General features: G+C 46.0%; 1 protein-coding gene across 3 annotated transcripts in view; it reads right to left on the reverse strand.

The window, feature by feature from the left end:
* TANC1 (tetratricopeptide repeat, ankyrin repeat and coiled-coil containing 1) overlaps window positions 1–18,991 on the reverse strand; it is a 230,376-nt gene that overhangs the window by 165,900 nt on the left and 45,485 nt on the right. For all 3 annotated transcript variants that reach the window (XM_024735886.1, XM_024735887.1, XM_024735884.1), the window contains exon 2: window positions 12,989–13,090. The gene's annotated coding sequence lies outside the window, so the exon portion shown is untranslated. The remainder of the gene's footprint in view (window positions 1–12,988; window positions 13,091–18,991) is intronic.

Raw genomic sequence — 18,991 nt, forward strand, 5'->3', positions numbered from 1 at the left:
GCCCAAGTTATCTGACTTATACACAATGAACAGCACATCTCCATAGCAGGACCTGTTCTGTTACCAGGCCTTCAGGAGCACCAGCTGCAGGCAGGTTATATTTTGGCGTTTCCAATATGCATACAGAAGGGATAAGTATAATAACAGAAAACCTGAAAGCAATACATTCTGCCTCAAACCAGGAAGGGCTCAGACAGGGAAATAACCAAGGGCAGCGTTCCTGGCAATAATCATGCCTCCCAGGCCAATGGCTCTGGAGCTAGATTGAGCACCAGTCTTGCAGAAAGCCCCTGCTCATCCAGAAGCTGTCTTCACCCGGACGTTCCCCAGCCAAGCACCCACCTCTCAACCTAACAGCAAGACACTACCTAACTAGAGGACAAAATAACTGTGACATTATTACCATCACCACCACCATCTAGACAGTCATAGATACTTAATCTATTAGAGAAAGCAAAGACACTTCCCAAGCCCACTTCAAAACCCACCTCAAAAGCTTCCTCTTAGAAGCTTTCTGGGTCTTATTTTAATTGCTCACCCACCTGCTTCCTCCACTAGTCTGCGGGACTCTGGGTGGCCAGACCTTGCTCTGCTTCACCAGCACGCATAGTATGCTTTCTCACTTCAGTATCAATGGATACATCGGGGAGGAACATAATTTTTCCAGCTATAATTCTCAAAGGAAATAACTGTACCTCAAAACACATTGCCAGCCTAATAAATTTAGGTAAATATAACATCCTTATTTAAAATGCAAGGCCCATGGGACTTCCCTGGTGGCGCAGTGGTTAAGAATCCGCCTGCCAATGCAGGGGACACGGGTTCAAGCCCTGGTCCGGGAAGATCTCACATGCCGCAGAGCAACGAAGCCCGTGCACCACAACTACTGAGCCTGCGCTCTAGAGCCCGCGAGCCACAACTACCGAGCCCACGAGCCACAACCACTGAAGCCCGCGCACCTAGAGCCTATGCTCCACAACAAGAGAAGCCACTGCAATGAGCAGCCCGTGCACCACAACAGAGTAGCCCCCGCTCGCCGCAACTAAAGCCTGCACGCAGCAACAAAGACCCAATACAGCAATCAATCAATTTAAAATAAAAATAAAATAAAATGCAAGGCCCTGAGCATTGGAGGAACTTGTCCTGACTCTCCTGAGCCAGCAAGTGGCAGAGACAGGGTTACAACCCAATTTCCCAATTAAGGAATAAGCACTGGGCTAGCAATTGCAGGTTTTTCATTCTACACACATTCCTGAGTATCAACTCTGCCAACCAAAGAGGAACACAAAGTATAATATGATGGAGGAGGAAGACAACACTGTCAACAAACATGGGCAGGAAGCTACAAGTCCATGCCTCCATTTTCTCTATAAAGTAAAACTAAGGTATGAGAGGAGCAGAGAAGGTTCAGAATAGCCCTATGTAGAGGAAAGGAAGGCAAGCACAAGATGAGAAGGACAGCTGAACAGTTTTGATTGCCCAACCAAGGCTGCAGAGCAAGACACAGCACCAAATGATGAAAGTGGGCAACTCCATCCTCTGATGCTCAGTCCCAAGAAAGAACCACCCAGAGGACAAAAGGCTTGATCAGTAATCGGGTGTTTGCAGCACAGGTGCAACAAGATTGGTAAGGGTGCTCGTACAAGAGTACTCAGAGTGGCATGCCATGGAATCAAGGCTGGACGGGAAGCCAGTGGAGGCCTGAGAGGAAGGACCAGCAGAGAGAACAGGGATGGTGCCTCAAAGAGATCAAAGAGCAAATACAGTCAGACTAAGTCAATGAGGAAACTGAAAAAGGCTGTCTGGGCTTCTTAATTTTAAATCTTTGGATGTGGAACAATTCCAGACAATGTTAAAGCCCACATGATGGCCAACAGCGTGGTTTGCTGAAGTGGAATGTCCTCAAGTGAAGGCTGGAAGCAAACAAGTCAAAACACTTGATTCTCGGTCTGGGGAAGGGCCGTTCAGATGCTTCCTGCCGTAACAGAGACAGGATTAGGGATATCAACCACCACCCTAACAGCTCTTATTTACTAAGTGTTTACTGTGTACCAGGTAAGTGGAAGAGCTTTACATTCATATGTAATCTCATTTTACCCTTAAAAAAAAAAATCTATGGGACAGTTTTACTGATTCCTTTTTATTAATAAGGAAGCAAAGGCTTAGAGGGATTAACAACTTTCCCAAGGTTACACAATTTGTAAAGGTGAAGCTGGGACTTGAATCCAGGTCTGACTTGAAAGCTCAGGCTCTGACCTGCTGCCTCCAAAGTCCTCAATGAACTGAGGGAAGGTGGGACAGGGAGGTGACCAGGAGAGCACAGAATACAAGTCTAAAGGACGAAGTGGCTTTTGTATAAGGGTGAAAGTACCGTTGTTATGGATCCAGCTGAGGAGAGCTGGGAGAAAGCCAACGCTGAGCCACAGCGGCCCATACAGAACCACCTAGGGCTTGAATATGAACCACAGACTTTGCATGTGGTCCCACCCTTTCTCACACAGCTCTGTGCGGGATGTGACCAGGATCATAGGATGCTCCCCTGTGGAAGGTTTATAGCAACTGGAGACCCCAGTCCCAACCCTCATATGGCGGTTAGCTCCCTAACAATGACCCTGATTACATCCTCTTGTCTTTTCCCTTCTCCTTCAAGTTTTCCACTTGTATCACACAACAGAGCTATGAACCTGACCACCTTCTTGATGTGTGACAATTACAGGTCCCTGAGTAAAGGTAGGAGGCATTACATTAACAAAATGACAAGTTTTGTCATTTGGGCAAGTTATTTCACCTTTCACAGGCTCATCTAACAGGAACACTGCTCCCTTTATCGTTTGACAGGACAATACCAAGTCTCTTCCACCTGTAGGTGCTATCACTGTAAGGGGGAAGATTTATTTCTTGTTCATAGGGCCACTGTAATCACAGTAGCTGATAAACCATCACCACAGATGAAAAAGGAACTCCTCTGAGGAGTCTATGGCATGGGTTGATGATACGCCTTCAGTATGAAAGGAGAAGAGACCTTGAAGACATGTCAGAAAGTCCATTTTTCAGAAAGTGTAAAGGTACTCAATCATCAGTGCCAGCTGAATGAAGCCTGGTATCATAAATCTAAAGAAATTCAATTTTTTAAATTGCACTGCAACTGGCCTCAAAGTGAAAAAGGTCAGACAACTTCAAAGATGCCCCGTGAAAGGCAGCTCTTCATCACACAAAGATTTCTTGCTTACGGAGCTGACAGACGGATCTTTCTCTTACAGCCCCAGAATACAAAACGTCAAAATCCCTCCTCCACTTGTCAGTGACTTGCTATGATGCTCTGAACAAGGTTTTAACCTCCCCAGGCCCTGATTTCATTAAGTTGGGAGTTTGCAATACCCATGTGGTTTTTTTTTAAACTCCCCCAGGTGGTTCTGATGTTCAGCCAGCAACATGTATTTAACACTAATTATATTCCAGGCCCTGCTCTAAGCACTTTTATATATATACACACACACATATATGTATGTATACACACACACAGTCATTTAATCCTCACGACCGCCCTCTGGGGAAGGTACTATTAATGTCTCCATTCTGTGAAGGCACAGAGAGGCTGGGACTTGCCCAGGGTCATGTAGCTCATGGGGCCCATCCAAGCAGTTTCGCTCCAGAGCCTGACCATGAAGTCCCTATTCTATGCCTACTTTTTTTGGATAAAAATGAGAGACGAGCGCCCAGGGGCCTGGTGAGGTGGTAAAACAGACAAAACCGTCAAACAGGGGGAGAAAAATCATCTTTGGCCACACATACACGCGTGGACACACACACACAAACACAACCCCCCCACCACCCCCAGAGAGGCATCCCATGCCTCAATCTATCTTGAAAAAGAGAATCTACCTCTATTGAAAGACACCTCCTGTCCACTCCCTCAAGTTCTGCTAGGCATCCATCTTATCAGTTACTTCAAACTACAGTGTGGTCAATGTATACGATCTGGAGGCATCACACAACAAAATACATGCCACAAAAAGAGCACACTCTTCAATTCATGAGCTTACGGGGGAGAACACAGAGATGGGCCATACTGCCAACGAGGAAGATTATTTGGGGGCAGAGACCTCTGTGTCACATGGGCAATGCTTCCCCTATTCCTAACACTTACCCGGAAATTCGGAACTACATCGTTATTCAAGAGGGGAGCTCAAAAACACAGCAACAAAAAAAACTGCCCATTTCTCACTACAATGAATTGTATGAAGCTTATTAAAAGGTGATGGGCTGGGGCAAGGAATGGCCTGGTACCCAAGCTTTCCTTCTCTGGGCTGTTTTACACAGTCCAATAAATGTAATATGGTCTTAACCTTGGACATCAAGTTCTAAAATAAAGTGGGGAATGCCTGCAGTGCTAATGCAGTGGAGAGCTGAATCAAATTCATACAAGCCACACAGGATCACCTCTTCCCACAGCTAAAGCAAATATCTCAACACGTGAATCACTGTGCTCTTATCTGAAACTTGTAAGGGAAACCATTCTGGGCCCTAAGCATTTGGCTGCAGAGCAATCTCCAAGTGTGACTGCCACGGGGGCCCACGAGAAAGATCACATGGGAACAGGTGATGGCTATATTTTTTAATCCATTCCAACAGGCCCAAAATGGGGGAATACCAGAGCTCTAGACGATAAAAGTCAAAGACAGCTCACGCTAGGAAATAAAAGCCAAACATGTAGAGTTTTGTTTTGTTTGTTTTTTTTAACGTTAACAAATCCAGCCTCAAAGGAAGATAGGAAAGATAACACAAGGGTGCCATCCAAGGCAGGAGCTCTAGACCCTCCAATCAGAATGTTCCTGAGTGATTCTGACATAGAAAATGCGATTACAAAGAAAATCCATTATATTGAAACAGACATCAAAATATTTAGAAAGCAATCTGTGATAATAGTGATGTGTGCTTCTTAATGCATAAATAACATGACAAGAGCAGGTCTCAGAGCTACTGTAGTTTTCTGAGCAGTGGTAGGCATAACGGATAGCTTAAACTATCTCCCACAATGTGATACAAAAGTTTGTAATTTCTAAGTGGCAAAGCCACAGGTGCTGACGTTACATGGTTTATGGGCCCCTTTCATGACTGGAGGGAAAAAAACACATTTTGGCTAGAGGATAGTGAAAATAAAAATGTACTTTTTTTTTCTTCATCCACTCACCCACATTCACAGATCCTCTGAAGTGCATCCAATGACCCTAAGGGTTAGGGACCCTGACCCAGAGAATCAGAGTCAGACCCAACAGAACAATTACTCAGACTTGCCAAAAGTTCTGCTAATAGCCCAGGAGTTTCTAGAGAAACAGTAGCTCAGTTTTACACCACTCATGGAACAACTGAAATTCAGGAAATTAAATGGTCACTTACTAATTGCCACACATTAGCAGGATTGGGTATTCTACATATGCACCACTCTTAACATTTAAATGCCAAGCTCCAATGATTAGTTTTCAGAGTAGTCTGTAAAAGTTCTATTTAACAAGGAAGTCCACCACCACCAAATTACTAACTCACAATAGCCAGCCTGGCGCTGCAAGAGAGAGAGAGAGAGAGAACTGTAGAAATTTACAGCGTGAGACAATATTCAAAACCGGGAAAGCCAGGGTGAACACTGGGGACAAGTGTGTTTTACATCAGTTTTCATGGATGCTCTTCTTACCCTTTTAAAAGGTATTTAAGGTCTAGCAAGTATAGTCTTCCAGTTAACTGGATCAGGCTTCCTAGTAAGACTGGTACCCAAGGCTTGGCCTCCTCTGCCCTCTCTGCTTCATACAGCCAGGCCATTCCCCAGCTGCATGCCTTCACAGGGGATGCCCTATGAAGATAGATATAATTCAGAGTCCAAAATACATGGACTTACGCTGGGCCATTGCCAATTTCTCATGGATCCTGGGTAACTGAGACGGTTTTTGTTTCCATGATTAGGAACCTACAACAACAGCTGCAAAAGTGTAATACTTTTTCTAGACTAATAAAATTACCTAAATCTGGCTCACTGTTTCAGCTGTGGCACCAGCCACACTTCCCAGAAAGATGAAAGCCTTGTGCAGTTTCCAGAAGGGCTGGGATGGTAGCTCTGATCTAAACTGGAGGCATTCAACCCCAACCCAACAGCAAAAAACACATCGACTAAGTTCCGAATTATAGAATTCCTATGCATGGAGATTACGAACATCATTTTTAAAGTCAGATAAAACTTTAATCAAACCTGTTAAGTTCAAGCTTTACACTTGAAGTTAGGTGACATGCCAGGTATGAACATCAGATTTTTTTTTCTCTAAAACACACTGACAGGTTCAATGAAGGCCCTTTAACTCTGCAGTGAAACCTTTGATCATGGATTCTGTCACCACCTCTCAACACATACACACAAGTATGAAACATATCTCAGACCTAAGGAACAAAACTGGTACTGTGAAGTGGCACGGAAACCACACTTGCACATACATATACACAGAGATCACTCTCCTTTCAAGTTGGGGGGTGAGGGGCTGAGTTACAGAAACTACAGTCTCCAAACTGGAAAGGTTCCTTATACACAGTCCATGAACACAGTTACAAAGTTATTTCCTAAATATGTGTGTGGTCCCAATGCCTTCTTAAAGGAAAAGCAGCCCAATTAGAACCCAGTGGAACACATGTTTCTTGAATGACTGAATTAGAGACAGTAGATGTGAAGCTGTTCTAGATAAAATGAAGATTTTGCACAGATGTACTAAGTTGTCACAGTCTCACTGAAACATCTTTCTGGTACAGAAAAATATGCGAGTCTGCAACAGAGCTGGATATAAAATAATAAATACCTGGCCCTTGTCTTTATGTAGTCCAACTTCCCAAGCCAATTCCCTTATTCCTTCTCACAAACCTAATAAAGTCCATATTTCAATGTACTGATAACTCACTGAAAACCACAAAGCCATTCATTTCCGATTCAGACTCATGTGATGACTTCTTACAATTATCTCTTCTTATCAATACTGTAAATCTGTAACAAACAGAAGAAGACCTTTACTCCACGAATCCGACAAACCACCATAAAAATAACAGCAGAGGTGGGGACACAAACGCACCCAGTAGCAGGCACCGTTACGTTTTCCACTGTGAAGTGTCTGGTTTGGTCCTCACAGCAAGGAGGAGGTAGGGACTATAACTGTCCTCTCTGATGAAAGGAGGGGATAAAGAAAGTGAGAGTCAGAGAAACTTCGTAGCCTGCCCAGGCCACACCTTCCCTCTTAACACGGCACTCCATTTCTTCTCTTGAAGAACACTAGACCCTCACTTTTGGCACCCTAAGCCTTGGATCCCAAAATTAAATGATGTACAAGACCAGCCTCTACTGCACAGCATGGGGCCTAACGACAGGATATATAAAACCAATTTGTCACTGTGGAATTTAGAAACCATTAAGCCTTCACTAAAGAGAACCCTCTCCTCAGAGGACCTTGTCACCAAACTATGATGGAAAAGGGAGAACTATGACGGAAAACAAAGAGCATTTCCTTCTCAGGACAGGTCAAGAGGAGAGAGCTATGAGGAAACAAAATGCAGAACCGTCTGTGCCAGGATTTAGGGATTGTTTTGGTACAGCACATCTTGAAGTCCATCCTCCTAAGATCAATCAAACAGAAGAAAAAACTTCAGTAGACTCTGCTTTAATTCACTTGCCTAGACCTAAATACGTACTATCTGGTTTCGGAGATCATACCCTCATCTGTTCCAAAAGTTATATTCAGAACTAAGAGCAAAAATCAGATCTACATATACTATTCTCATTAACAAGGTTTTTACTTGGAAGGGACTCTTCTGCCTTTATTACTGCAAGCACACGAATGATTCAATCAGCACGATCAGAGGTCCAGAAGACTTTATATTTTCACATGCTGTTATTTAAAACCAAAAAAAGAGGCTCATCTGGGGCTTCCCTGGTGGCGCAGTGGTTGAGAGTCTGCCTGCCGATGCAGGGGACACGGGTTCGTGCCCCGGTCTGGGAAGATCCCACATGCCGCAGAGCGGCTGCGCCTGTGAGCCATGGCCGCTGAGCCTGCGCGTCCGGAGCCTGTGCTCCGCAACGGGAGAGGCCATAACAGTGAGAGGCCCGTGTACCGCAAAAAAAATAATAAAAATTTAAAAAAAAGGCTCATCTGGCCAACTGTATCAACTTCCACGACTAAACAGAATTTCTCAAAATTGTCCCTGAATTTTAAAGCACTTTCCCATAAAAACCCTGCAAGGGGGCTTCCCTGGTGGCGCAGTGGTTGGGGGTCCGCCTGCCGATGCAGGGGACACGGGTTCGTGCCCCGGTCCGGGAGGATCCCACGTGCCGCGGAGCGGCTGGGCCCGTGAGCCGTGGCCGCTGAGCCTGCGCGTCCGGAGCCTGTGCTCCGCAACGGGAGAGGCCATAGCAGTGAGAGGCCCGTATACCACAAAAAAAAAAAAAAACCCTGCAAGGGTAAGCAGCATGACCCTACCATCCTTATCTCAGGCTACCCAGCTAGTGCACAGCTAATAGGAAAACAAGGGATTGAACCCAGATGAAGCCACAGAAGACAGAGACCATGGTTTTGCCATTTAAGAGTCTTGTGTTTACCACCTACTATGTTAAAAAAAAAAAAAAAATGCACACACACACACACTGACAGAGAAATTTGAGTAAGACCCAGTTCCTGCCTTCAACAGTCAACCAACTCACTAGAAATCTAAATCTGTGGCATCATGGGAACATAACAAGACAGAGTGACATGACAGTAAAGGCTTTGGAGGCAGGCAGACCAATCCATAGGGTTAAAATCCCCAAATCCTAACCCACCATGCTTTACCTACCCTGTGATCCTGAGCCTGTAACTTAAACTCTCTAAACCTTAGAATCCTCCTTTGTAACAGAGATGACATACTACAGAATAACTGTAAGAATTAGAAATAACATGACAAGTACCTAGGACTCTGCCTAGCAAGAAATGTATATGACATAAATGGTCTCAAGTTATTACATCTGCTTATACAGCCCAACTACAACTTTTAAAGCCCAATTAAATGTCACTGGAATGGCCTTTTCCTTTCTTATTTCGGATATTAAAATGATAGAGGGCTTCCCTGGTGGTGCAGTGGTAGAGAGTCCGCCTGCTGATGCAGGGGACGCGGGTTTGTGCCCCGGTCCGGGAGGATCCCACATGCCGCAGAGCGGCTGGGCTCATGAGCCATGGCCGCTGAGCCTGCGAATCCGGAGCCTGTGCTCCGCAACAGAAGAGGCCACAGCAGTGAGAGGCCCGCATACTGAAAAAAAAAAAAGAAAGAAAGAAAGAACTTAATCGCCAATTACGATATGGAGCTGACTGAGGGAGGGAGGGTGAAGGATGAGTCACACATTTCTGGCTTGAACAGAGCCAATGACCAAAGTGGGAAAAGCAGACAGAAGCATGGGGGTGAGGGAACTTTGGTGGGTGGAGAGTGGAAAGCAGGCAATAATTAGGAGGAAAATGAGTTCAGTTTGGATAGCTCAAGTTTAAAGTACGTATGAGTCATCCAAGTAGAAATGTCCAAAAGATTGTTTAAGACAAGGGTAAACTCAGAGAAAGACTTGGGGGTGATTAACATGTGGGTGGTGGCTAAAGCCACAGGAATATTGAAGCTCCCCAAAGAGGCTGAGCAGACTAAAAGCACATCACCAAGGATGCAAGCCCAGGGAACAGGAATGTTAACAGCAGGAAGAGTAGGGCCTAGGAAGAAACGAAAGGAGAAAAGTAGGAAAAATGCAAAGGAACCCAAGGAGAAAGTTTCAAATGAGGAGTGATCAATACATCAAGTGCTACAGAAAAGTCACGTCACAAGTCCTATTAGAGGCCACGTGTGACCTTAGGAGCAGTTTCTATAAAGTTGAGGTGACGGAAACCAGACAGCAGATCATCTGTAAGGTCTCTCCCTAAATGGTAAGGTTCTTTGATTTCCAAATAGACACCCACCGTTCTCCAAACCCATCAAATTATTAAAACCAACAACAGATTGCAAAGGTTTTTTTCCCCAGAGAAAGGGAAATTTGCAAAAGAGACATAGTTAAAACCCACAAAAGCCATTTAACATGATCTTTGCTATTAAGCTCCTATTTCCTTGAAGCTGGTCCCCAGGGAAAGAGAAAAGAAAAATTAGCTTAAATTCTCTACTACCCAAAAACTGGAGGAGGAAAAAGTGTCTAACTTACTAGATAAATTTCCTGTCCAATAACTCTCTTAGCGAAGTGCATATAAATTGCTATTTCAACATTTTGAGAAATGTGTTACCACAAGTCGGAAAGGCTTTGGTTTCAATATGCAAATCCCTGCATACAGTGGTAAAAATTCCATTTAAGCAGATTCCCACCTGGATTTCTAAATAAGCCTAAGCTCTCGTTAAATTTAGTAAGTTGTTCTTCAGTGTCATTTTCCTCATTCCTTGTATACTTACAGCCATAGAAAGTGTTGTCCTATGCAATTTTAAATAAAAGTTATAAACTGGTTCTACGATGCAAATTATGGCACTACAAGGGACTGCTCGCCTTGGCAGTATAAACTGGTCACACTAGTTAGCAGAGCTCAAAAATAATGCCCCCAAACATCTGCTCAGGCTCAGAAAGAGGTTTTTGTTTTAAGTCTACTCCACATACAAATATCTTTCAAGAAGTTACACACCATCACCTCTTGAGGAGCTTCTTAAAACATACACACACACACACAGATAGCAGGGACGCCCGCCCCATCCCCCAAATTCTAGTTCAGCAGACCTAGGGTGAGCCCTGGTGCCCTAATCTTTGAAACCTCACAGGAGATTATGATGTGTACTCCCCTGCCATGCGCCTGTTGAGAAGCTTTTACCTTCTGGCAGGATTCCCACAAAGTTGAGGTGGGGGACAATTGGCCACTGTGTTCTTCATGGACGAGCCAGGCACAGCAGGAGGGGTGAGCACAGAATATGAAATCTCGGGAGTAAGCCATGCTGGACAGATGGCAGAGCGCACCTGCACGTCACATGGATGTCTCAAGAACACTCAGAGGTTTGGAAGCAGCTTTAACCTTGACCCCATCTCCTAGGGAGGAGCATTTCCAGCACCCACAGAAAAGAGATCCAGGGCAGAGCCTCCAATGTCCCTAGTCAACCGTTCCATCCTGGACCGCCTGGGGATCCTTACTCCACAGCCTCAACCATAAGCACCTGAGCATGGATAACAAGAGTCCTCCAAGCTGTGCGTACTTAGGATGGGATTAGAGACTCCGTTCTCAGCCAATTCTCTCTCTCCTTAAAGGAAAGAGGGAATATTTGACTCCTACTATATGCTCCACACTGCAGATAGAGAATACAAACAAAAAAGGAGAAACAGAACAAACTCTTAACCATCAGGAGCCTCCGGCCTCACCAAACCCCTTGTAGTAGGTATTTTTGTTTCACAATTTACATGTAAGACTGCAGTACAGGAAAACCATAGTACAGGAGAAGTTTAGCAACTTGCTTAAAGTTCCTAAGGCCCAGGAGGGGAAGGACACACTCAGAAGAGGTTAACAAGACAGTATGTAGAGGCGCTTCCCTGGTGGCACAGTGGTTAAGAATCTGCCTGCCAATTCAGGGGAAACAGGTTGGAGCCCTGGTCCGGGAATATCCCACATGCTGCAGAGCAACTATGCCCACGTGCCACAACTACTGAGCCTGCGCTCTAGAGCCCATGAGCCACAACTACTGGGTCTGCGTGCCACAACTACTGAAGCCCGTGAGCCTAGAGCATGTGCGCCGCAACAAGAGAAAGCCCACGTGCAGCAACGAAGACCCAACACAGCCAAAAATAAATAAATTTGTTAAAAGAAAAAAAAAAGTATGTAGAGCAGATGGGAGATGGAACCCAAGCCATTGTAACTGCTGTGGCCCTAAAAAGCCAACCTGGAGGGGCTTCCCAGGTGGCGCAGTGGTTGAGAGTCTGCCTGCCGATGCAGCGGACACAGGTTCATGCCCCGGTCCAGGAAGATCCCACATGCCGCAGAGCGGCTAGACCCGTGAGCCATGGCCTCTGAGCCTGCGCATCCGGTGCCTGTGCTCCGCAATGGGAGAGGCCACAGCAGTGAGAAGCCTGCGTACCGCAAAAAAAAAAAAAAACCAACCTGGGAAGAGCAGCTGGGTAAGGCAGGTGAAAACATTCCTTTATTTGTCTCAGTAACTAAAGGGAGGTTTGTAATTAAACTTGAAAAGTTTTTCATGGGGATTGGGGAACAAGAAAATGACATGATAAAGAACAGACATCACAATATATTCATCTATTGACTAGTTATGTTGTACACCTGAAACTAATAGTGTTACACGCCAACTACATCTCGATTTAAAAAACAGCAAAAAAAACCTGACAGCCAGTCTGACATTATTAAGTCTGAAAATGTTTATCAGTTCTACTTCTTTGTTTACAAACTAATATATTAAGCCAGTCACACAACATATATTAGATGTTTTTAATGGAAAAGCACTGTGCTAGGCACCATAGAGACCAAAAAACCCTGAAACGGACACCAAAAAAAGTCAGCAAAGTTTTAAAAGAATGAATCAATGCATCCCTATTATTAATAATGACTGCTTTAACAGCATAATTAAGTCACGAATTTTAAAAAAATTATTCTTAAATTACTTTGAACAAAATCCCAGTTCAGGGCTTCCCTGGTGGCGCAGTGGTTGAGAGTCCGCCTGCCGATGCAGGGTACATGGGTTCGTGCCCCGGTCCGGGAAGACCCCACATGCCGCGGAGCGGCTGGGCCCGTGAGCCATGGCCGCTGAGCCTGCGCGTCCGGAGCCTGTGCTCCGCAGCGGGAGAGCCCACAACAGCGAGAGGCCCGCGTACCGCAGGGGGGAAAAAAAAAAATCCCAGTTCACTTTCAAAGACCTCAAATTTGTTCAGAAAGTAACGTATCTTGGGAAACTTGGTCTGTCAGAGCACGAATTCTCCCTGGGTCTCACTCACCTCGCTTCACCCAGACTCTACTTGCTGGCAACAGAGAGACGCTGTCTTACTCGGGGGGCATCCAGAAAGTTCCTCTGTGACCACAGAAAGCTGGGAAGAGAACTGCAAAAAAGAAAACCGGTCAGCATACCCGTCCTCCGATGCAAGAAGCACAGAGCTTATAAAACTAGCTACAACCGGGCTTCCCTGGTGGCGCAGTGGTTGAGAGTCCGCCTGCCGACGCGGGGGACGCGCATTCGTGCCCTGCTCCAGGAGGATCCCACGTGCCGCGGAGCGGCTGGGCCCGTGAGCCGTGGCTGCTGAGCCTGCGCGTCCGAAGCCTGTGCTCCGCGATGGGAGGGGCTGCGGCGGTGAGAGGCCCACGTGACGCAAAAAAAAAAAAAAAACCCCAAAAAACCACAGCTGCAACCAGGACTCCAGACAAAGCAGTGATGGAAAGGAAAGAGCTGTCAGCATCTACATACTCTTAACAGGGGAAAAAACAGGGTGATGGGCTGGCAAATGCAAGAAAACTCATATCCTTCTCCCGATACCCTCTGTCCAAGTGACCAGGGACACTGACTGAAAGCCCCTTGTCTTGAGAAAGGTACTGCAGTCTCCGGACTACCTTCTCTATCTCAGGTTTTCTCTTTAAGTGATGCTAATGGGTTTGCAGCCCAACGCACAAATGTTTCAAAGGTTTGAGATATCGAGCCAAGAACCTCTCTAAAGCACTCAGGGCGCTCAAGTTCTCCAGAACATTTTCTTCCCGTATTTCCTACCTCACTCTTCACAGGTCCCAACTCTCTATACGACTCATCATTTCCGAACACACCGTCCAATCTCACACCTTTGCTCTCCCCAGTCCCTCATCCTGAAACCCCTCCCCCACTCTGGACATGAGTCATCCTCCAGGCACAGCTCAAGTATCACCTGCCTGCCCACCCCACCCCACCTACCCCCAGGGAACCTCGCCAGTCCTTCCTCTGCAGTCAAAGCACCTTGAGAGTGGTAGAATGCAGGGTACCTGCATTCTAGCTTTTGCTTCCTGCTGCCTTGACCTCCCCTCCTGCCCATTTCTCAAGGGCTGGTCTTCCCTGCCGTCCCCTACATCACCCTCCTGCTGTAATCACAAGTAGAGGCAGATGTCAATGCATGTTTGTTCATTAAAGGATTCCAACAAGAGGTTCTCCATGACTGACTCGGAGTCCATTTCCTTGGGAAATATTCTTTTTTACTGCTACTCTGGTACTGGAAGACGTTCTTTTTCAAGGGTGCTATCTGTGCTCAAACACACCGACAACCGGGCTCTAGCTCAAGTCAATCCCCTTGCAGCAACGCTGCCGGGCTTCACTGCCAAAGAGGACGGATCGTGTGTAGTCACGTTGGAGCCAACAAAACCACCTAGGCAGGGCACCGGAGTGTAATAGGTTTGTGCAGGCAAAGTACGGGTGGAGGCCTTTTCTCCCTTGTAAGTCTGTTTGATGACCTCTACAAGACATGCCCCCCTTACCTACTGCGACTTCAAAGATAAGAACGGAGCACGGGAGCTTTTCTCTGGGAGGAAACCAGGGACCGAGGCAGGACACAGGTCCAGTCTCCCCCCAACTTCAGGACAGCTGAGATCTCATTCAAGGAGAACGCAGAGGAGAAACCTACACAGTCCAGGTGGTCACCCTCTGTCAAATCTCACCTCATGTTCGGCGACAGTCCGTAAACTCTGCCAAGGCTTCTGAACGCTCCAGGTTTTTCCCTCCCGGGGTTGCTGACCTCAGTGGTAGTATTTAAGCATTCTCTGCAGGACAGCACCACCTGGTGCACAGCAGCTCAAATATCTGAGGCATCCTCCTATTATTCACTCATAAAAGGGATCACCTGCCTCTTCACCGAGACTCCGGCAGCCAGGGAAGGAATCCATCTCGCAGCTGCCGCAAGGATTTCAGCCAACCTCCTTCCACATAACACACCTCAGCAGAAAAGGCAGTCGCCTCTTCTGTCCCAACCACAGCCAACAGACAAATCTAAAAGAATAGCCATCACAGCCCACGACATGCCTGCTGTCATGCAGACCCTCTGCCCAGAGCACCCACGGACCTGCGTGCACTCTTATAACTACATCTCTAACAGGTGATGCACACACGTGCTTTCTCTCCGGCCTCTTCACCTACAGCAACCCATTTGTTACTACCTCTGTAAGGGCGGGGTGGGTGGGGCAGTCCTTTCTGAGTTTAAGATGACAAAGACAGCTCTGTAAATTACAGAGTCACAGAAGTCCCAAGGGGAGGTGACTTCCTGCAAGAAGGACTGTCCCTACAGTCTGTTTTTGTGGTAATGAGATCACAGAGTTTAGATTCTGTATTCAGTCCTACATGGGTTTTAAGGGCCAGATTCAGTAATTACAGAAAGGAAAAATGGAGGTCAACGAGACCAGAGGAACTCTGAGTGGTGTTTGAGAAGTTACTTATAACTACCGTTAGATCACTCATCCACCAGACTCAGAAGAGAAACTAGGCCTCGAGTTTTCAATTGTCCTTTAAAATCAATGTTAGATGAGGAAAAAAAATGGAACTTTTTTACATTTTCTCATTTCACCACTCCTCCACCCAAAGGGTTCCATTCAGTTTCAATGCACAGTCCAAAATTTGGGCCCAAGACAGTTTTGAAAAACAAGCATTATGCCACAAAATATTCTCATGTAAACTGCAAAAGAAGACAACATACACTTATTGGAGGAATTTTTATGGAACCTAAAACAGAAGTTCAGAGACCAGGTGAATGAATGCCAATGATTGCCTTCAATTGCCAATCACTACCTTTTCATTTTCATGGATCTAATTTCCAATTAGTTCCTAAAAATAAAACCTGAAAAGGCTTTTGAGAATTATTAGGGTTTACCTCCTGGTCATCACTGTTTCAAAGATGAACAGAGAGACTTTGAAGTTGTTTATTCAACAGAAATAAGCTTTTTTCTCTTAAGTATCCTTCCAGAAACCTAGCATTGGGCATCCTCGGACCACAATGACTAGGGGTTTGTGTTTATCGTCCAAAGTGTGTGTCCGGCGATTTCGTGTGACAGTCCAAGTCCTCCAGTGGTACAGGGTCTTGCTGCACTGAATGCTACTCCATAGAGGGTGAGGCCCAGAGAGGGTGACCAGCGTGATGAAGCCCACAACTTTCACTGGGTCACACCCCGCTCTGAGAGCTCATGCATCACAGTGGAAAACAATACCACAGAAATCCTTAAGCCAGTAAGAGGAAGCTCTTGTCTTTGTTTTGTTTCATTTTGAATGTTGGTGCTTAATAGAAAGCAAGCTTAAATAAAGGCAAAAAATAGGAAGGAGGAAAACTCTGGGGACTCGGCATCCATCTGGGACTCGAGCAGCAACAGGCATTATATAAAAATACTTATTTCCATTTCAAATCTTGTGGCTTCCATTTTCCTTCATACAGGTGTAGTGCTAGTACCATTAAACCTATCAAGTACACGGAGGTGGTTTCAGTCCTCACCACCCACCAGAATCTCCTGGGGAGCTTTAAAAATTCTGATGCCCAGAAGAATTAAAACAGAATCTCTGGGGACCCAAATGTTACTTTCTAAAGCTGACCAGCTGATTCTAATGCATAGCCAGGACCTGGAACCACTGCCCCTGACCTATCCTCAGGGTGTTTTCTTCTGTCGCAGCAGGTAGGGAGCAGGAAATATTTATGCCTAAAAAAAAGGAATGGGAGGAGAAACACAAATGGACAAGGAGAGGGCTGGAGGAAGCTGGAGTGAATAACACCTTGCAGGGGATGCTCGCTGGAGTGGGTGCGAGTTAGGGCCTGAGGGGTGCACACTCCCCAGAGAGAGGACGGGGTGGGGACAGACTGGGTCATTCCCCAAGCAAGCCCTGGATAGGCACTGTCATGGAGTTGGTGAGAGGAAGCGATTCACAGCTCATCGGTAAAGACCATCCCTATGTCAAGGGTTTGCTATGTGAGAAGTGATTATAATATGATGGTTTTCAGATGTGAAGACCTGGATTTACCACTATGATTTCTCCTGGTTCTTCCAGTAACAGTACTGACAGGTTTGTTTTTGTTTTTTTTAGCGGACAACCCATATTTTCTTGCTCACTCAATCTGACAAAGCACACCCTCATTACAGGGTAACTGCCTCGAGTTACAGTGCCCAAAGAACAAAGCTTTCCTAGGCTCCTATGAGAGCTGAGTCGAAACCTGATCTCAGTTAGCATCATGACGTTCTCTCAGTGACAGCGCGTGGATAAGAGATGCTGGGTACCTGGGAGAAGGGTGAGGGCTGCAGGGAACGCCGTCTCCAGCTGAGGAGAGCTCATTCTATTCTCACTTCCTTGTTCCTTAGTTCGTAGGGCTACCTGCTCTCTACCTGTCCTGTAACAGAGGGACAAAAATCAGGCTGTCCAGCTGGGATGCCTCCTTCCCAATTTCAGTCTCTCATGGAGGAATTCATCAGTTTTACATTATCCATCCATTACCAGTGTTGCCCAAAGTATATCCTGCAGGCCATCTGTACCAGAAGGACGGGCCATTCCTGGATGCCCTAGGCTGCATATGAAGGGAATCATAATATCTGGAGTACAGCCCAAGAGTCTGCATTTTAATCAACCACACAGACACAACAGCCTGTGAACCCGTCATAAACCCTCAACAACTCCTCCTTTGAAATAGGTTTATCAGAGCTGCTGCTAAATCTCTCCATAACCTCTGCCGCTTCCTAACTGGGCTTTCATTAACTCACCCTCCTCCGTGGTCTCCCAGGGTATCTGGTCTCTCCAAGGTACACTGCATGGCCATTTACTCAATACCACTGCTGGCTCAAAGCTCCCAACTCAAGTCACGCTTTTCTGAACGCACACCTGATGCAAAACTTCTCTACCAATTTCAATTGAGGGTTTCAGGTCTGCTAGTTCTCTCTCCCAACTAAACCTCAAGCTTCTTGAAGGCAGGGCCCACATCATCCCTCTGTATCTTCCACAGGGCCCAGTACCTCTTAGGTTCCAAGAGCAGTAGTTGACTAACAGACCAAGCTCTTGCTTCAGCCCTGGGTTTTCCTTCTTTCACCTTCTTCTCACTCTCACTGTGAAAACTTTCATTCTCTCCTTTCCATAACGAAATTGATTCAGGCAAAGGTGGGAGAAAAGATTTACATACTAGTGGGGAAAGAGTGGGGGGGGGTGGAAGTCATTAGCCAGCAACCTCAACTCTCCAGCAAACACCTAGAAACCAAGAAGATCTATTTAGTCCCTGAAGCTGCCAAAATCAGTAACTAAATTCACACACAATTCAGAAGAGAACTTCCCAGCTTCTTCCCATTTTTCTCTAACACCTCCTTTCCAGGCCCTCCCTGAGAGCTAGTTTACTCCTCTTCTAGATACAACTCTAACAGGAGGGAAATATTTGTTTTTCCCGGTCACCATAAATTAAGACGGTGGAGGGCGATTGCTAGATCAAGGCACAATGAAAATCCTGAGAAATTATGCCTGACAGGAGACAATGTATAAAATCCCAAACAGCAGATTACAGGCAGTTATAGTTTAAATAGCCTTTCAATCCCCAAAACTGTCCAAGAACACCTAAACAAAGCATTTCAAAATAGCACCATTAGTGGCTCTGAGAGATCACCCCAGGCACTAAGAGAAGGTTATTTTCTTTTCAGTGGATCTCCAGTAACTACATTCAGTGTTCTCAAAAATAGGAATGGGCACTGGGAATTCCCTGGTGGTCCAGTGGTTAGGACTCAGCGCTTTCACTGCCCTTTCACTGCCGTGGCCAGGGTTTGATCCCTGGTCGGGGAGCTAAGATCCCACAAGCCGCAGGATGAGGCCAAAAAACAAAACAAAACAAAACAAAGGAATAGGCACTGTATCCAACTGCAGTGCACTGTCCCTATGTGGTCTCCAGTACCAGTGACCATCAGAACAGACTTTCAAAGGCACACACCCCTAGGGGCTGCCATTCTGATTGGGAACCTTCCTTCTGGCTACTCTTACACTTGCCATGTGC

The sequence above is a fragment of the Neophocaena asiaeorientalis genome, unplaced genomic scaffold, assembly GCF_003031525.2.
Source record: "Neophocaena asiaeorientalis asiaeorientalis breed wild unplaced genomic scaffold, Neophocaena_asiaeorientalis_V1.1 scaffold72, whole genome shotgun sequence".
Taxonomy (NCBI): domain Eukaryota; kingdom Metazoa; phylum Chordata; class Mammalia; order Artiodactyla; family Phocoenidae; genus Neophocaena; species Neophocaena asiaeorientalis.